General features: G+C 42.9%; 1 pseudogene; it reads left to right on the forward strand.

Annotated features, from left to right (window-relative positions):
• The window catches only part of LOC115476804, a 324,007-nt pseudogene that overhangs the window by 67,352 nt on the left and 242,859 nt on the right, over positions 1-13,796 (forward strand).

Here is a 13,796-nt window from a genome sequence, read left to right on the forward strand (position 1 = left end):
TGTGGACAAAGGGGAGCCGGTTCCTCAGGGGTCTGTGCTAGGACCGTTGCTTTTTAACATATTTATAAATGATTTAGAGATGGGAATAACTAGCGAGGTAATTAAATTTGCTGATGACACAAAGTTATTCAAAGTCGTTAACTCGCGACAGGATTGTGAAAAATTACAGAAGGACCTTACAAGACTGAGAGACTGGGCAGCTAAATGACAGATGATGTTTAATGTGAGCAAGTGCAAGGTGATGCATGTGGGAAAAAAGAACCCGAATTATAGCTACGTCATGCAAGGTTCCACGTTAGGAGTTTCGGACCAAGAAAGGTATCTGGGTGTCGTCGTCGTCGATAATACACTGAAACCTTCTGCTCAGTGTGCTGCTGCGGCTCGGAAAGCGAATAGAATGCTGGGTATCATTAGGAAAGGTATAGAAAACAAGTGTGAGGATGTTATAATGCTGTTGTATCGTTCCATGGTGCGATCGCACCTTGAGTATTGTGTCCAATTCTGGTCGCCGCATCTCAAGAAAGATATAGTGGAATTGGAAAAGGTGCAGCGAAGGGCGACTAAAATGATAGCGGGGATGGGACGACTTCCCTATGAAGAAAGACTAAGGAGGCTAGGGCTTTTCAGCTTAGAGAAGAGACGGCTGAGGGGAGACATGATAGAGGTTTATAAAATAATGAGTGGAGTGGAACAGGTGGATGTGAAGCTACTGTTCACACTTTCCAAAAATAGTAGGATTAGGGGGCATGCGATGAAACTACAGTGTAGTACATTTAAAACAAATAGGAAAAAAGGTTTCTTCACACAACGCGTAATTAAACTCTGGAATTCGTTGCCGGAGAACGTGGTGAAGGCAGTTAGCTTGGTAGAGTTTAAAAAGGGGTTGGACGGTTTCCTAAAGGACAAGTCCATAGACCGCTACTAAATGGACTTGGGAAAAATCCACAATTTCGGGAATAACATGTATAGAATGTTTGTACATTTGGGAAGCTGCCAGGTGCCCTTGACCTGGATTGGCTGCTGTCGGGGACAGGATGCTGGGCTTGATGGGCCTTTGCTCTTTTCCCAGTATGGCATTACTTATGTACTTATGTCTTCAAGTAGCCTTTGGAGCATTTTTGAGTTTTAGTAATATTCAAATAGCATGGGAGGGGAAATCTTTAAACATGTGCTCCATATCCTTTTATGGGTTTGTTTGTTTTTTGGCCATGTTAACCTTGTCTCTTAGTGTAGATACCTAGTGCACACTGTTATTGATGTTTACATACTGATGAATCAGATCTAGATTTTTAAGTGGGGACGCCAAACGACTAGGAGGAGGGCTGTGGCAGGGGGAGGTGTAGTTATGTTGAGCAATGAGGATAATACCTCGGAAGGTCATAAGAGTTCGGACCCTGCAAGGTAATGATCTTGTTTGGGGGGAGAGCATAGTTTAGGTTGTATAGGGGGGAATGAGAATTGTTATAGTACTTGGAATTAAATGTGCGTAGGATATGAGGGGGGGGGGGAATGTAAATGTAGGATATCGATCGGATATTTTTTATTTATTTATTGCATTTGTATCCCACATTTTCCCACCTCTTTGCAGGCGCAATGTGGCTTACAATACATCATGAATAATGGAAATGAGAAGAGAGTATACAATTAGTATTACAGAAGGATGTTGGATTGCATGGTAATGGAATACATGATAGTAATATAATAGAAGGCGTTATTAACATTGCTGGATACATGTGGGAGTTTCACATGGTTTGATCTTTGTGGTATATCTTGTCGAAGAGATATCTCGTTACTAGTTTGTTTTGATTTGGTGTTGGTAATACATTGAGAATGTTGATTGTTACGATGCCTTTAGCATCAATAAAACGTTGGAAATAAAAGATGAGGGTGGGAGGGAGAAAATGTAAAATCTTGATAATACAGTTGAATGATTTTATCTATGTGTATAAACATGGTAGGATACTCAAATGATTATCAGAGCAATATTATGGTTTTGTTTAATGTGTTAATCATCAATAAAAATTATTGAAAATAAAAGATCAGCGCTATGGATGTAGGGCCAGAAATGAAAAAGAACGGATGCAAGAAAAGAAATAGCACATAAACAGGAGGTCCTGGAAACAGTTAAGCGCACAGAGACTGGAAACAAGATGATTAGAAAAATACAATTGCCAGATCACAAAGATAGGGAAAATGATTTTATTTTCAGTTAGTGATAGAATTATGTCAGTTTTGAGAATTTACTTCTGCCAGCTTTATTTTGCACTCTACAGGAGGAAATGCATTTCTTTCTATTTGGTTTTGCACTGCATGCAAAATCTGGCATCTTGAGTTTCAGTTTAAGTTTTTGCCTACATTAGTACTTTTACCCCCCTGTTTACTAAGCCACGCAAGCTTAGTAAATAAGGGGGGGTTAGTTTGTGATTGCTTATCCTGTATTTGAACAGGGGCTCTGTGTTCTGAGACTAGGATGGGGTGCTGTGGAAGAGTATCAGTGAGGAAGGAGATCCCAAGGGGTCAGTGAGGGTAGAAACAGAGTAAATGTTGTCAAAGAGAGGCAACAGTAGATGGGGTAGAAGGTATGAGAGAGAATGGCCTGGAGACAAGTGAAGGATGGAGAGACAGGGATGGAGCTGGAGCTGATGAGGGGATGAAAAGCAGAGGAAAGTAGATGAGGGCTCAGAGGGTGAGTACAGAGGATAGAAATGGGGGACTAGAGAGTGGGTGAAAGACGGGGGGGGGGAGAAAGACAGAGGGGGCAATGGAATTGCTGGAAAGAGGGTGAGAAGGAGAAAAGAGATGAATAGAAGACAACTAAGTACTAGGATTTTAGATAGTGCTGGGGAGGAGATGGCTGTCTTGGTACATGTGGGTACCAATGACATAGGAAAATGTGGGAGAGAGGTTCTGGAAGCCAAATTTAGGCTCTTAGGAAGAAAGCTCAAATCCAGATCCTCTAGGGTGGCGTTTTCTGAAATACTACCCATTCCACGCGCAGGGCCCAAGAGACAGGCAGAGCTCCGGAGTCCTAATGCGTGGATGAGACAATGGTGAAAGGAGGAGGGTTTTAGTTTTGTCAGGAACTGGGCAACATTCTGGGGAAAGGGGAACCTATTTCAAAAGGATGGGTTCCACCTTAACCGGGATGGGACCGGGCTGCTGGCATCTTCATTTAAAAAAGAGAAAGAGTAGCTTTTAAACTAGGAACAGGGGGAAGGCCAACAGTCGCACAAAAGCTTATGGTTCGGAATAAGGTATCTTGCAAAGATATCGCCCAAACAGGGAAGACAGGGTTTCTTGATAGTGAGGATGCAAAAGATACTGTAGTAGATTCAATGTCCTTAAATAAAAATAATAAAAAACAGACAAATGATAGTAAAATAGTACTGTCAAGTAATCAACATGATGTGATAAGGAATAACAAGTCTAGCTTGAAGTGTCTATATGCAAATGCTAGGAGTCTAAGACATAAGATGGGAGAATTGGAATATATTGCACTGAATGAAGAAATAGACATAATAGGCACCTCTGAGACCTGGTGGAAGGAGGATAACCAGTGGGACACTGTCATACCGGGGTAAAAATTATATCGTAGTGACAGGGTGGACAGGATTGGGGAAGGAGTAGCATTGTAGGTTAACGAGAGGCTTGAATCAAATAGATTGAAAATTCTGCAGGAAACAAAAGACATCTTGGAATCATTGTGGATTGAAATTCCATGTGTAAAGGGGAAAAGGATGGTGATAGGGGTGTACTACCGTCCGCCCGACCAGGATGAGCAGACGGACGCAGTCATGTTAAAGGAAATTAGTGAGGCAAATAAATTAGGCAACGCAATAATAATGGGTGATTTTAATTGCCCCCATATAGACTGGGTTAATGTAACATCATGGCACGCTAGGGAAGTAAACTTCCTCGATGAAATAAAGGACAGCTTTATGGAGCACCTGGTACAGGAGCCAACGATAGAAGGAAAAAGTCTAGACTTAGTCATTTGTGGAGTGCATGATCTGGTACAGGAGGTAGCGGTCCAGGGGCCGCTTGACAACAGTGATCATAACATGATCGCCTTTGAAATTTGCTTTCAAAAAGGTAAGCATAGGAAGTCAAATATGTTAGCGTTTAACTTGAAAAAAGGAAAATATGATAAAATGAGAAGAACGGTAAAAAAAAAAAAAAACTTAGAGGAGCGACTGAGAGGGTAAGAAACCTACAACAGGCGTGTATGCTGTTCAAAAACAACGTCCTGGAGGCCCAGGGCAAACATATTCCACGTATCAGAAAAGGAGGACGGAAAACCAAATGACAGCCGGCGTGGTTAAAAAGTGAGGTAAAGGCGGCTATTGGAGCTAAAAAGGAATCCATCAGAAAATGGAAGAAGGAACGGAATGAGAAAAATAAGAAGCGGCATAAGGAATGTCAACTCAGATGCAAAGCGCTGATAAGAAAGGCAAAGAGGGATTTTGAAAGAAAGATAGCGATAGAGGCGAAAACTGATAGTAAAAATATTTTTAGATACATTAAAAGGAGGAAACCGGCAAAAGAATCGGTTGGCCTGCTGGATGACCGGGGTGTAAAGGGGCAATCAAGGAAGACAAAGAAACAGCAGAAAAACTTAATGAGTTCTTTGCTTCAGTCTTCACCGAGGAAGATTTGGGTGGGATACTGGTGCTGGACAGGGTATTTGAAGCTGAAGAGTCGGAAAACTTATTGAAATATCTGTAAATCTGGAAGATGTAATGGAGCAGTTCTGCAAACTGAAGAGTAACAAATCTCCTGGACCGGATGGTATTCACCCTAGGGTACTGACAGAACTAAAAAAATGAGCCGGCAGAGCTACTGTTATTGATTTGTAATTTATCCTTAAAATCGAGCGTGGTACCAGAAGATTGGAGGGTGGCCAATGTGACGCCGATATTTAAAAAAGGTTCCAGATGAGATCCGGGAAATTATAGACTGGTGAGTCTCATGTCGGTGCCGGACAAAATGGTAGAGACTATAATCAAGAACAAAATTACAGAGCACATTCAAAAGCATGGACTAATGGGACAAAGTCAACATGGATTTAGTGAAGGGAAGTCTTGCCTCACCAATCTGCTGCATTTCTTTGAAGGGGTAAACAAACATGTGGACAAAGGTAAGCCAGCTGATACTGTGTATCTAGATTTTCAGAAGGCGTTTGATAAGGTCCCTCATGAAAGACTACAGAGGAAATTAGAGGGACATGGGATCGGTGGTAGTGTCTTACTGTGGATTAAAAACTGGTTGAAAGATAGGAAACAGAGAGTAGGATTAAAAGGTCAATATTCGCAATGGGGAAGGGTAGTTAGTGGGGTCCCTCAGGGATCGGTGCTGGGACCTCTGCTTTTTAACAGAAGTACATAAGTAATGCCACACTGGGAAAAGACCAAAGGTCCATCGAGCCCAGCATCCTGTCCACGACAGAGGCCAATCCAGGTCAAGGGCACCTGGCAAGCTTCCCAAACGTACAAACATTTTATACATGTTATTCCTGGAATTGTGGATTTTTCCCAAGTCCATTTAGTAGCGGCTTATGGACTTGTCCTTTAGGAAACCGTCTAACCCCTTTTAAAACTCCGCTAAGCTAACCGCTTTCACCACGTTCTTCGGCAACGAATTCCAGAGTTTAATTACGCGTTGGGTGAAGAAAAATTTTCTCCGATTTGTTTTAAATTTACTACACTGTAGTTTCATCGCAAGCCCCCTAGTCCTAGTATTTTTGGAAAGTGTGAACAGACGCTTCACATCCACCTGTTCCACTCCACTCAATATTTTATATACCTCTATCATGTCTCCCCTCAGCCGTCTCTTCTCCAAGCTGAAAAGCCCTAGCCTCCTTAGTCTTTCTTCATAGGGAAGTCGTCCCATCCCCGCTATCATTTTAGTCACCCTTCGCTGCACCTTTTCCAATTCTACTATATCTTTCTTGAGATGCGGCGACCAGAATTGAACACAATACTCAAGGTGCGGTCGCACCATGGAGCGATACAACAGCATTATAACATCCTCACACCTGTTTTCCATACCTTTCCTAATGATACCCAGCATTCTACTCACATTCCGAGCCGCAGCAGCACACTGAGCAGAAGGTTTCAGTGTATTATCGACGACGACACCCAGATCCCTTTCTTGGTCCGTAACTCCTAACGTGGAACCTTGCATGACGTAGCTATAATTCGGTTTCTTTTTTCCCACATGCATCACCTTGCACTTGCTCACATTAAACGTCATCTGCCATTTAGCCACCCAGTCTCCCAGTCTTGTAAGGTCCTTTTGTAATTTTTCACAATCCTGTCGCGAGTTAACGACTTTGAATAACTTTGTGTCATCAGCAAATTTAATTACCTCGCTAGTTATTCCCATCTCTAAATCATTTATAAATATGTTAAAAAGCAACGGTCCTAGCACAGACCCCTGAGGAACCCCACTAACTACCCTTCTCCATTGTGAATACTGCCCATTTAACCCCACTCTCTGTTTTCTATCTTTCAACCAGTTTTTAATCCACAATAGGACATTACCTCCTATCCTATGACCCTCCAATTTCCTCTGTAGCCTTTCATGAGGCACCTTGTCAAACGTTTTTGAAAATCCAGATACACAATATCAACTGGCTCCCCTTTGTCCACATGTTTGTTTACTCCTTCAAAGAATTGAAGTAAATTGGTCAGGCAAGATTTCCCCACACTAAAGCCATGCTGACTTGGTCTCAGTAATCCATGTCCTCGGATATGCTCTGTAATTTTTTTTTTTTTTATAAATCATTTTTATTAATGACCATATCAACACAATGTATAAACCATAACACAAGATTATTAAACAAATGATATACAGATGTATCTGAATAGCAGAATGTGGGCTGTCATCATAAATTTTCATTTTCTCCCCCCCCCTACCCCCTTGAAATGACCACTTTCACAGTGGGGCCTGACGGCTGTCCACAATGGAACTGTAACAACATAATTTTGTAGCTCCACAGCTTTTCTTTTTGCCTTCACCGTTCCACCTGCGTACCCTCACACCCAATGCTCGCCTCCCTCCATTCCCTCAACACCCTCCCTTCCCTCCCTTTTCCTCTACCCCCCTCCCCTCCCCTCCCTCCCTGCGGGCTTAACCATTCAAAATCCTACTGTGGCTGTTGGGGTCAGTGTGTCCCAAAACGGAGAGCAGCACTGAAACAGGCAGTCTCCCTTCGCTGCACCTTTTCCAATTCTGCTATATCTTTCTTGAGATGCGGCAACCAGAATTGAACACAATACTCAAGGTGCGGTCGCACCATGGAGCGATATAACGGCATTATCACATCCTCACACCTGTTTTCCATACCTTTCCAATAATACCCAACATTCTATTCGCTTTCCGAGCTGCAGCAGCACACTGAGCAGAAGGTTTCAGTGTATTATCGATGACGACACCCAGATCCCCTTTCTTGGTCCGTAACTCCAAACGTGGAACCTTGCATGACATAGCTATAATCCGGTTTTATTTTTCCCACATGCATCACCTTGCACTTGGTCACATTAAACGTCATCTGCCATTTAGCTGCCCAGTCTTCCAGTCTCGTAAGGTCCTTCTGTAATTTTTCACAATCCTGTCGCGAGTTAACGACTTTGAATAACTTTCCAGCTTATAATCGACACAAATCCAGGCCAAGGGCACCTGGTGAGCTTCCCAAATGTACAAACATTCTATATATGTTATTCCTGGAATTGTGGATTTTTCCCAAGTCCATTTAGTAGTGGTTTATGGACTTGTTCTTTAGGAAACCGTCACCACGTTCTCTGGCAACGAATTCCAGAGTTTAATTATGCGTTGGGTGAAGAAATGTTTTCTCCAATTTGTTTTAAATTTACTACACTGTAGTTTCATCGCATGCCCCCTAGTCCTAGTATTTTTGGAAAGTGTGAACAGACGCTTCACATCCACTTGTTCCACTCCACTCATTATTTTATATACCTCTATCTTGTCTCCCCTCAGCCGTCTCTTCTCCTAGCTGAAAAGCCCTAGCCTCCTTAGTCTTTCTTCATAGGAAAGTCGTCCCATCCCCACTATCATTTTAGTCACCCTTCGCTTCACCTTTTCCAATTCCACTATATCTTTCTTGAGATGCAGCGACCAGAATTGAACACAATACTCAAGGTGTGGTCACACCATGGTGCAATACAACGGCATTATAACATCCTCACACCTGTTTTTCATACCTTTCCTAATAATACCCAACATTCTATTCGCTTTCCTAGCCGCAGCAGCACACTGAGCAGAAGGTTTCAGTGTATTATCGACGATGACACCCAGATCCCTTTCTTGGTCCGTAACTCCTAACGTGGAACCTTGCATGACGTAGCTATAATTCAGGTTCTTTTTTCCCACATGCATCACCTTGCACTTGCTCACATTAAACGTCATCTGCCATTTAGCCGCTCAGTCTCCCAGTCTCGTAAGGTCCTTCTGTAATTTTTCACAATCCTGTCACGAGTTAACGACTTTGAATAACTTTGTATCATCAGCAAATTTAATTATCTCGCTAGTTACTCCCATCTCTAAATCATTTATAAATATATTAAAAAGCAGCGGTCCTAGCACAGACCCCTGAGGAACCCCACTAACTACCCTTCTCCGTTGTGAATACTGCCCATTTAACCCCACTCTCTGTTTCCTATCCTTCAACCAGTTTTTAATCCACAATAGGACAATTCCTCCTATCCCATGACCCTCCAATTTCCTCTGTAGCCTTTCATGAGGTACCTTGTCAAATGCCTTTTGAAAATCCAGATACACAATATCAACCGGCTCCCCTTTGGCCACGTTTGTTTACTCCTTCAAATAATTGAAGTAAATTGGTCAGACAAGATTTCCCCACACAAAAGCCGCGCTGACTTGGTCTCAGTAATCCATGTCCTCGGATGTGCTCTGTAATTTTGTTTTTGATAATAGCCTCTACCATTTTCCCCGGCACCGACGTCAGACTCACCGGTCTATAATTTCCCGGATCTCCCCCTGGAACCTTTTTTAAAAATCGGCGTTACATTGGTCACCCTCCAATCTTCCAGTACCACTCTCGATTTTAAGGATAAATTGCATATCATTAACAGTAGCTCCGCAAGCTCATTTTTCAGTTCTATCAGCACTCTAGGATGAATACCATCCGGTCCAGGAGATTTGCTACTCTACAGTTTACTGAACTGCCCCATTACATCCTCCAGGTTTACCATGAAGTCAGTAAGTTTCTCCGATTCGTGCGCTTGAAATACCATTTCCGACACCGGTATCCCACCCAAATCTTCCTCGGTGAAGACCGAAGCAAAGAATTCATTCAATCTCTCCGCTACGTCTTTATCTTCCTTGATCGCCCCTTTTACCCCTCTATCATCCAGCGGCCCAACCGATTCTTTTGCCGGCTTCCTGCTTTTAATATACCTAAAAAAAATTTTACTATGCTTTTTTGCCTCTAATGCTATTTTTTTTCGTAATCCCTCTTGGCCTTCTTTATCTGCGCCTTGCATTTGCTTTGACACTCCTTATGCTGCTTCTTGTTGTTTTCAGACAGTTCCTTCTTCCATTTTCTGAAGGTGTTTCTTTTAGCCCTAATAGCTTCCTTCACCTCACTTTTCAACCACACCGGCTGTCTTTTGGACTTCCGTCTTTCTTTTCTAATTCACGGAATATGTTTGGCCTGGGCCTCCAGGATGGTATTTTTGAACAGCGTCCATGCCTGTTGTACAGTTTTTACCATCTCAGTTGCCCCCCTAAGTTTTTTTAAAACTGTTCTTCTAATTTTATCAACGTACCTGTTGTTCGTGGGTTGGAACTCCCTCGCAACCCAATGCTCTGAGCACTTCCCACGCTTCCTCTGGGTTCTTCACCTTTCTCGATTTCCCCTCCACCGTGAGCCACACTGCAAAGGGGAAGAGCCATCTATATCGGATCCCCTTTTCTCTCATGAATCCTGTCACTTCTTTCATTGTTCTTCTTTTCTGCAATGTAGTTCCAGCCAAATCCTAATATATTCCAATCTCATAGTTATTGTATCACCTTCTGCTGTCTTGCCTTGACCAGAATCCGTTCTTTGGTGGGAAAATCTAGGAAGCAAGCTATAATTAGGCTTATTTTCAAAGCACTTAGCCTCCCATAGTTCCATAGAAACATATGGAACTTAGCCTCCCAAAGTGCTTTGAAAATATGCCTCAATGTCTCTTGGGGAAGAATCCCGCTGCGGCCCCATAATTCAATGTACTCTTTGTAAGCAGATATCCTGTTGCGCGCCCTCCACATCCGGGCTTAATATATACTGGCACAATTCTTTTATCACTACCTCACAGTTATTGAAAATGTCCAATTCCGGGATTCCTTTAAACCGTAGGTTATTGCAGCAAGATCTATTTTCCAGATCTTCCACCTGGTCCTTTAATTGTTGGATCTCCACCACTTCCACGTGTGCCTCCTTCCGTTTTTTCTTTGGTTCTGCCTGTACCATTTCCTTCTTACCCCTCCACCTCCTCCACACGTGTCCCCAGGTCTCTGATCGCCGCCCGAATCTCTCTAAGTGTGTTTTGTAAGTCTTTTCAGACTCCTGCCTGTTCTGACTTCAGCTCCTTGAACCAGCCCACCATGTCTGCTTTTGAAATCTTCTCAGGGTTCTCCCCTCCCTCTCTGTGTAATTCTTCCTCAGAATCAGAAGGGATCACCATCAGCTTTTCCACTCCTTGGCTAGTTCCTGTCGTCTCTGGTTTCGCCTTTCCAGACTGATCCGCCGCAAACCTGGTTTTTTCTAGGTTCTTTTTTGGTGGCATCTTAATTACTCCTTTCTTCTGCTTTAACTTGCTCAGACTTCTGTTGTTTCCTTTCGGCCACAGCCTTTTTGCTAGGTTCCCCTTAAGCACTATGCCACCTCACAACTGCCAAAACCAGTCAGACACTCTGTTCTGTGGGGTCCCTTCCACTACTGTTGACCCCTGACTGTTCAGTGCCTCTATGTTCCTGCCCTGCCTCGAGCTGCTCTCATCCTGCTTCCACTGCCTCTGGGAGTCTCAGTTCTATCTGGGTTATCGCCGCCATCACTTCTACTCCACCACCGTTTGCTGCTCCTCACCGCCCCTCCTCCGCTCCTCTCTCCGCCGCCTACTCCCCTCTGTCTCTCCCTCGACTCTCCTCTCACCTTTCTCACCAACTGCACCACGAGGCAGCTAGGAAAAAGGGGGAGGGGCAGGAAATTCTCCGTCCACTTCTTCAGCGGCTCGCCCCAAGGTCACTGGCTCCCGACCCTCGCTCCTGTCTCTCCCGTTCTGCCAGGAGCAGGGTCCAATTCTCCCGGGGTGGGGGATGGGGGGTCTTTTATCTCCGGCCCCGAGGGTTCTTCTACCGTGTCTCCGATGCTCCTGCCTCGGCCGCCATTTTGCTCTCTAACTCCTGCCTTAGTCTGGCGGCTCATCTAGGTCTCTCTGGCTTCCTCGGGGCTCTCCTCTCTCACCTCCCTCTTCCCGCCAACTCCACTCACAATTCTGGTCAATCCATGGGGGGTTAGGAGCCTGCGGATCCGGAGGCCTCGCTTGAGGTTCGGCGGAGCTCACTCCCCGGCGGCCATCTTGATTCGCGGCTCCACCGGAAGTCTCAATTTTATTTTTCTAATCATCTTGTTTCCAATCTCTGGTTCTTTTTCCCTACCTATGTGCGCTTAACTGTTTCCAGGACCTCCTGTTTATGTGCTATTTCTTTTCTCACATCCTTTCTTTTTCATTTCCGGCCCTACATCCATCTTTAGCACTGATCTTTTAGCTTTCTTCCATTTTTCTGCTTCCTTCCAAATCTTCCCATCTCTTCAATCCACGTGCAGCTTCTCCTCTCTCCATTCCATCCATGGACACCATGTCCCCCTCTCCCTTCCCTTTCCCTCCTTTCTATCCATGGGCAGCTTCAGAGTGGAGGAATAGCCTAGTGGTTACTGCCTGTAAGATTGGAGGGACTGCGGAGAGGGAGGTAAGGAGATGTGCAGCTTTGGCACTAGTTTTCACTATGGTTGCAAGGGGAGAGGCATTTACACCCCCATAGTGACACCTATGCCACTGAACCCATAGTAGAGATCCTGAAAATGGAAGAGGTTCCTTTCAGTGACCACGAGTGGTGAGCAAGGAATTCCTTTGTCAAAAATCATTGCTATGTGCTGTGGAGTATTTCTAAATTTTCACATTGAGTTTTTGGTTAGTGAGTATAATCAGAGTGAAGGGAATCACTGCAGAGACTGCAGGGTAGGATGAAATGTCCAGAACCAACAGATGAGATCAGGATGGTCTGTTTATGTCTCTTTATGTGCCATTGCTCACCTACACCTGTCTACCAGCAAGTGACTTTAAATACTTATGATGGGATATTTGCCTATATATGTCTTACTAGATAGGTGTATAATTTATGTACATACTTTCATTTTTATCCAGCAGATGATGGATTTGGGAATAAGAGAATGAAAGGGTGCGATGGAGAACAGAAGGAGGAATGTAAAGAAAAAGACCCCCCCAGAGACAGCCCTGATCCTTCAGCTGATAGTGTGGGAGGTAGTAGTAGTGTAAGCTTGCAAGAAAATACCCCAAAAGGAGAGAGCTCGAATGTATGTATTGAAGAAGAGAGAAATTCCACCAATTGGCCAAATCTCAGACAAAGTCAAAGAATCAGCAATAAAAGTACCCTCAGAATTCATGAACGAATCCACACTGGTGAAAAACTAAACATATGTTCTGAGTCTGGGAAAAGCTTTAATCGAAAAGATGAACTCGGAATTCATGAAAGAATCCATACTGGAGGAAAATTATATAAATGTTCTGAATGTAATAAAAGCTTCAATGGAAAAGGTCAACTCAGAATTCATGAAAGAATCCACACTGGGAAAAAACGACTTAAATGTTCTGAATGTGATAAAAGCTTCAATCGAAAAAATTACCTCAGAATTCATGAAAGAATCCACACTGGTGAAAAACCATTTCAATGTTCTGAATGTGATAAAAGGTTCAATCGAAGTGATACCCTCAGAATTCATGAAAGAATCCACACTGGTGAAAAACCATTTCAGTGTTCTGTATGTGATAAAAGGTTCAATCGAAAAAATAACCTCAGAATTCATGAAAGAATTCACACTGGTGAAAAACCATTTCAATGTTCTGAATGTAATAAAAGCTTCAATCAAAAATCTGAACTCAGAATACATCAAAGAATCCATACTGGAGAAAAACTAAGCATATGTTCTGAATGTGGTAAGAGCTTCACTGGAAAAAGTCGACTCAGAATACATGAAAGAATCCACACTGGAGAAAAACCATATAAGTGTTCTGAATGTGGTAAAAGCTTCAACCATAAAAGTAGCTTTAGAAAGCATGGAAGAATCCACACTGGAAGAACACTATATAAATGTTCTGAATGTAATAAAAGCTTCAATGGAAAAGGTCGACTCAGAATTCATGAAAGAATCCACACTGAAAAAAAACAATTTAAATGTTCTGAATGTGATAAAAGCTTTAATCGAAAACATAAGCTCAGAATTCATGAAAGAATCCACACTTGTGAAAAACCATTTAAATGTTCTGAATGTGATAAAAGCTTCAATCAAAAAGATACCCTCAGAATTCATGAAAGAATCCACACCGGTGAAAAACTATTTAAATGTTCTGAATGTGATAAAAGCTTCAATCGAAAAGATAACCTCAGAATTCATGAAAGAATCCACAGTGGAGAAAAACCATTTAAGTGTTCTGAATGTGGTAAAAGCTTCAACCATAAAAGTAACTTTAGAA

This window comes from Microcaecilia unicolor, chromosome 1, assembly GCF_901765095.1.
Source record: "Microcaecilia unicolor chromosome 1, aMicUni1.1, whole genome shotgun sequence".
NCBI classification, from domain to species: Eukaryota; Metazoa; Chordata; class Amphibia; order Gymnophiona; family Siphonopidae; genus Microcaecilia; species Microcaecilia unicolor.